At 36.4% G+C, this 6,296-nt stretch overlaps 1 pseudogene; it reads left to right on the top strand.

Moving 5' to 3' along the window:
* Positions 1–1,439: 1,439 nt before the first annotated feature.
* LOC113310242 lies at positions 1,440–5,086 on the top strand (annotated as a pseudogene).
* The last annotated feature ends 1,210 nt before the right edge of the window (positions 5,087–6,296 follow it).

The raw sequence follows: 6,296 nt of genomic DNA, 5'->3' as shown, positions 1-6,296 counted from the left end.
GAGATTATGGAGAATTTTAGTACTTCAAGATGTTATGAGAGATTGTCTGGCAACCTTGAAGAGTGCGACTTCGATAAATTCCTTTAGAAAGGTAACATTCCAAACAAGGTGAGTTTTATCATTTGGGATACTTTCCATGATTCGTTACCTACCAGCGATATGTTGCGACATCGAGGTGTAAACATTGATAGTGAGCAGTGTGTTTTATGCAACGACGTCAGGGAGTCAGCAAATCACATGTTCATACATTGTAAGTACTCTTTTGAGTTTTGGAAATATTTCATCAAATCCTTTAGGATAGCCTGGCCATTGCCAAGTACTTTGATTCAATTGTTCGAAGCTTGGTCTAACAATGTGTTGCAAGGGAGAGGCAAAGAGGTTTGGCAAATCTTACATTATGGGATTTGTTGGATTTTGTGGAAGGAGAGGAATGGAAGAGTTTTTGGAGGTCGTCACAAGAGTGTGAAAGAAAACATTGATTTAGTTAAGCAATTGGTAGTCTTATGGTCTTGTGACAACGCTACTTTTAAGTATGTTGATACTAGTTTAATTTGGAGCAATTGGGAGACTCTAATGTGTATGTAATCCTTGTATTAACCTTGGTTTAATTCTTGATTCCTTTTTTCTTTTTAATATAACCTTCTCTTCGAAAAAAAAACAATATACGTCTTATGCCTATTGGTTGACCTTTCTTGTTTAACGTAGTTGCAAGCAGCATCCAAATAGCATTTTGTGACGGAGGGAGAATCGGGTAACCTCTTGCTTGTGCTGTGCGCAATGACTGATTGAAGTCCAGTAAGACTATTATCTGCCACTATTCTAGCTCTTTTCATTCTCCCCCTCTGACAGACACTTCAGACAAATTACACTTCATGCCTGTGTTGTCTTGTGATCTCATGTGTATATCATGTTTTACATTACGTAGTATTGGCCCGATCATTCATGGGTAAAGTAGGAGTAACTCTGAAAAGTGAAGAATCCCGATCATTCATGGGTAAAGTAGGAGTAACTCTGAATAGTCACCTCAAGGCTAATCAAGGGACCATGATATAAATCTACATGCATGTTATGTGGCTAAAACTTCGCTAAATAAAGACCTAAACGTTAAACAAAGTCTTCATTAAAGACAAACCTCGAGGCTAATCAAGGGACCATGTTCCTAATTTCTAAAGCTTTTTGGAATCCAAAATTTCTAAGATAATTGCCTGAATTTATATGGGCGTGGGTTATGTATATATGTTTCTAAGGCTCTCTACTAAACATGAAGATTTCTTAGATAATGGACTGAATATACTTTTCAAAATAAATATTTAGTGAGACTGACAGTATTTTGAAAAAGGTGTAGATAATGGACTGAAATTTTGTGTATCACTCAATCACTTCCACCGTATTGACTACGTTCGTCTTCTTAAAGTCTTTGGCATCATTGTCATATTCCATTGCCTCGAAGCTAAGTCGAGTGTCATCAGTAGTGTGAAAACTTCGTATATTCTTTTTGAAATGTCCGTAACTTCAAGTTATAAATAAGAAGCTCCGCATGTTTTCTAACATAACACATATTTCCAGAAATGAAAATCATGGAGAAGTACACTAATATTACAATTATCATTACTCTTTTCTTCTTCAACAGATATGCTGTGGCGAACGAAGCCGTATCCACAACCAAGGTATACAAAATAACCTTTGAACTATTGGATAATCACCATATCTTCTATTCTTATGAACTTGGTCAAATACAACTTAATGAAATATGTCCTTTTCTTTTTCTTACCTTTTTTTTTATTGTAAAATTTGCAGCTTTATATAGTGTATATGGGAGAACACTCATACCCAGATTCTGATTCGGTTATATCGTCAAACCATGAATTGCTTGCATCGGTTGCTGGAAGGTAAATACATGTTATGGATCAAGTGCACCAGCACCACTTTAATTAATTAATTTTATTTAAAACAATCATATTATTTGTTTTCTCTGGTTCATTGGTTCATTTCAGCTTCGGTCAAGCTAAAGAAGCAATAACTCACCATTATCATAAGAGCTTTCGAGGCTTTTCAGCCAAACTCACGCCAGAACAAGCACAAAAACTTCGCGGTAAGCAAAATTCTAGTCTACACACATAGCAGTTGGTGTCACATTTACTAATCAATCTAATCTATAATGATAAAATTCTGGATTACAGAAACAGAATCAGTCATTTCAGTTTTTGAAAGTAAGACTAACCAGCTCCATACTACTCATTCTTGGGATTTCCTTGGCGTCAACAATGTTCCACAAAATAACGCAAAAGTTGAATCCAAATCAGACACGATCGTTGGAGTCATTGATACTGGTATGAAGACTTGGAAGTTCTAGTCTTATTGACCTTTCAAAGTTTAAGTACGAAGTTCAATTAGACTGAGAACTTTGGTTTTTGAATGCGCAATTGTAGGAATTTGGCCTGAATCAGAGAGCTTCAATGATAACGGATTAGGGCCCGTACCGAAGAGATTCAAGGGAGAATGTGTTGCCGGAGATCAGTTTACAGTCAATAACTGCAACAGGTAAGCACTTGTCAAATTAAAACTTCGAGGTGGGCCGACTTTTCCCCTTTACACTTTGTTGAATCTACGTACATAAGCAAGATAATCGGCACTCGGCTTATTGAATCTAATTTTGTAGGAAGATAATCGGTGCAAGAATCTACCCAAAAGGATATGAAGCAAAATACGGACCACTAGAATCTTTCAATGCAACTTTCTTCCGATCTCCTCGTGATAGCGATGGTCATGGAACTCACACTGCATCAACAGTTGCTGGGTCAGTTGTGAATAACGTCAGTTTATTTGGTATTGCAAGTGGAACTGCTAGGGGAGGCATGCCGAGTGCTAGACTTGCCATATACAAAACGTGTTGGTTCGTTGCTTGTACAGACGCTGATAATCTAGCAGCCTTTGATGATGCCATCAGTGATGGAGTCGATATAATTTCTATCTCTGTAGGATCTAGACCAGATGGTTTCTTTGATGATCCCATCTCCATTGGATCTTATCATGCATTCAAGAAAGGTATTCTTGTTTCTACCTCAGCAGGAAATTCAGGTTTTGCTACAACAAAAACCGCTCCTTGGCTCCTAACTGTCGCTGCTAGCTCTCGACCGAGAATTCAATTCCAACGTTCAGCTTGGAAATTCAAAGATGTTGATGGTAAGTTTTGAGCAGGTATCATGAACCTGATGCACACATATCTATGCGTTTCTCTATATTTAAAGGGGACATGTAAAATTTCAGGGATCCTCTCTAAACCCATTAAAAATGGATAAATTTCATCCGGTAATATTTGCAAGAGATGCAGCTGCTGCAGGTGTCACAGAGGGAGAAGCAAGGTATGGATATTTAATACCATGGAATATATATTATTATGTACGTATTCTGAATTATTTTTTTTTGTCTCTGTTTACAAGCTTATGTTTCAACGGCACTCTAGATCGTAAGTTGATTAAGAGGAAGATAGTGGTTTGTAGTGGATTAGGTATTGACAACCCCGACGTCGTTGTAAGAGAGGGTGGTGGTGTTGGAATGGTACTTTCTATCGACTCCTTATTTGGACTAAATGAGTACAGCTTGCAATACGTCATTCCGACTACTGTTCTTGACAGAAATGAAGTACAAGTTCTTCAAAATTACGTTAGCCGATCAAAGTAAGTTCTAACATCAGTTGAAACATCTGTCTGCAGTTCAAATTCATAAAAGGTTTTTCATGAACGATATAGCTGTTCAAGTGTAGTAAATATATTTTGTTTCCCTAACAGGAACCCAACCGCCAAAATATCCCCAACAAAGACAATTCTCAACGCCACCCGTGCACCAAAAATGGCATTCTTTTCTTCAATCGGACCAAATACTATCACTCCCGACATCATCAAAGTAGGTTCAATTTCTTGTCGATAACAAAAACCTGAGTTGAACATCAGTTCGTCAATTAACATAACAAATTTAAAAATAGTTGTAGATTCTTTATGTCTAAGCATGAAATTTTACGTTGCAGCCTGACATTACAGCACCTGGTGTGAGGATATTGGCAGCATGGTCTCCGGTAAGTATTGAATCGACAGCAGGAAGATCCGTAGACTATAATATCATTTCAGGAACGTCCATGTCCTGCCCACATGCTTCTGGAATTGCTGCCATGGTAAAAAGTCACCACCCCTCGTGGAGTCCAGCAGCTATTAAATCTGCCATAATGACAACAGGTTTATAGAATAAAAAATCCCAATTAATACCACCACTCCTATTCGATTTTGAAACCAAATTCGCGATTGATCATTACACTTTTCCTGTTCTAACAATATCTTCCGCGCATTTTGATGATACAGCAAATGCCATGGACAATACTAAGAGAGCCATATTGCAAAATCCATCTGATTCTCCAGCGTCACCATTCAACTACGGATCCGGGCATGTAAATCCCATAGCAGCACTAGATCCTGGCTTGGTATATGACTTCGGCTCCAAAGATCTAATTGACTTCTTATGCAGTACTCGTGCCTATGCTACGCAAATTCAAATGCTTACTGGAAAAAAAGTCGCTTGTAAAAGCCCACCAGTTCCCATGTATGATCTAAACTATCCTTCAATTGGTGTTGCCAATATGAACGGAAGTGTAACAATTGTACGAACTGTCACATACTACGGACATGGCCCAGCAGTTTTTGATTCCAAAGTCGAGTTAGATAGCCCTACAGGCGTGAAGGTGAAGGCCACAGTGAAACCAAAACAACTCAAGTTCAAAGAAGCTGGTGAAAAGATGATATTTAGTGTTAGTTTTGTGGCTGACAAGACTATTCATGGAAGTTTGGTGTTTGGATCCTTAACTTGGAGCTCTGGCAACAAATACAAAGTTAGAAGTCCCATCGGACTTAATTTGGCTTCAGCCATCCAAGTAAGAGGGAAGTAATTATTAAGCTATGTATTGACGAGGACGACCCACAAAAGTTTACTCCCTTTTCTTATTTTACATGCACTCTATGTTGCTTACTCGAATAAAAATAAATGCAATAGCGTTATTACGTCATAATAAAGAAAAATATTAAAAAGAGATTCTTCGAAAGTACTGTCTCAGTTTAATGAGAAGCTGCATACTCATATGCCTAAAGCCCATATTGGAAATATGAGGCAACAAGGATGACAAATGTACACAGTACACACTGATTTTTACAGCCACATGCAAAACTAGATCGATTATTATTGTGAATGACTAGTACTAATAAATTGCAAACAAACTAGCTGGAATCAGGTAAATGCAACAGTATAATCAAACAAAGACATGGTGAATAAATTTTTTAGAAAAAATAAATTGCAGGCCTGTTGCTTTGTCAAGTTCAGTTTTAGAAAATTCGGTTGGAACAATCACCAATACTTAATTTTTTCCCTTTCTTAGGGTCAGTGTTGGGTTTTCTCTTTCAATATATAACCAATTCACAAAAAAAAAATTAAATTGTTGTTGTTGTTGTTCACTCTAGCTAGGAGGGTTGTTTAGTGTTCAGTTATCTGAATTGTTCCAGAAATTTATCTCTCTCTGGATGGCCAGAGAAGTGGGAATGATTAAATTTGTTTACTATTGAACTAATAATATGTGAGAATTCTATTCCAAAGCTTAATTTTGACAAAGTATTTATCTTTCCTTCATCTGTAACCTAAAGTTCTCAAATTATACAATCTTTTCCTTTCAAAAAGCAAAAGAATACTTGTAAGCTTTCGGAAATTATTATTTTGCTTGGGAAATTTTTTTACATCGGAATAGATTGGGAAATTATCCAACCATATTGCTCAACTATAGCTTCATTCAAAATCCAATCCCCGAATTCTTAATAAATCCCAGATACTAAGTTTGATTTACGATTCGTTGGTTCCATACGATTTTTGTTTCGGTTCGATTCGTTGGTAGAATAAAATTATGTGGGAATTAAGTGTTTGACTGTCCCTCGCTCTCTCTTACTCAAATGGTCTTAGACTTAAAACTCAATTTTAAATTAATTAACTCATTTTATTGAAATGACCCTTAAAAAAGGAGGGCCATTTGGATAAAGATATTTGATGATGTTATCAAATGATAAACTATATCCTTTAAGGATATAATCGTCAAGCCACTTAAACATAACATGTCTCATAAATCATACATAAGAATTCGACAAATTTTATATATTTGGAAAGTTTTTTGAAAGAGTTACACAACGAGCGTAGATACAACTATCAAATTTTCATTTCATGAAATTTTTTATTCTCTAAATAATTTTTTAAATTTTCTTCATATTTTATAG

This window comes from Papaver somniferum, chromosome 9 (genome assembly GCF_003573695.1).
Source record: "Papaver somniferum cultivar HN1 chromosome 9, ASM357369v1, whole genome shotgun sequence".
Taxonomy (NCBI): Eukaryota; Viridiplantae; Streptophyta; class Magnoliopsida; order Ranunculales; family Papaveraceae; genus Papaver; species Papaver somniferum.
This window is presented reverse-complemented; position numbering and strand designations above follow the sequence as displayed.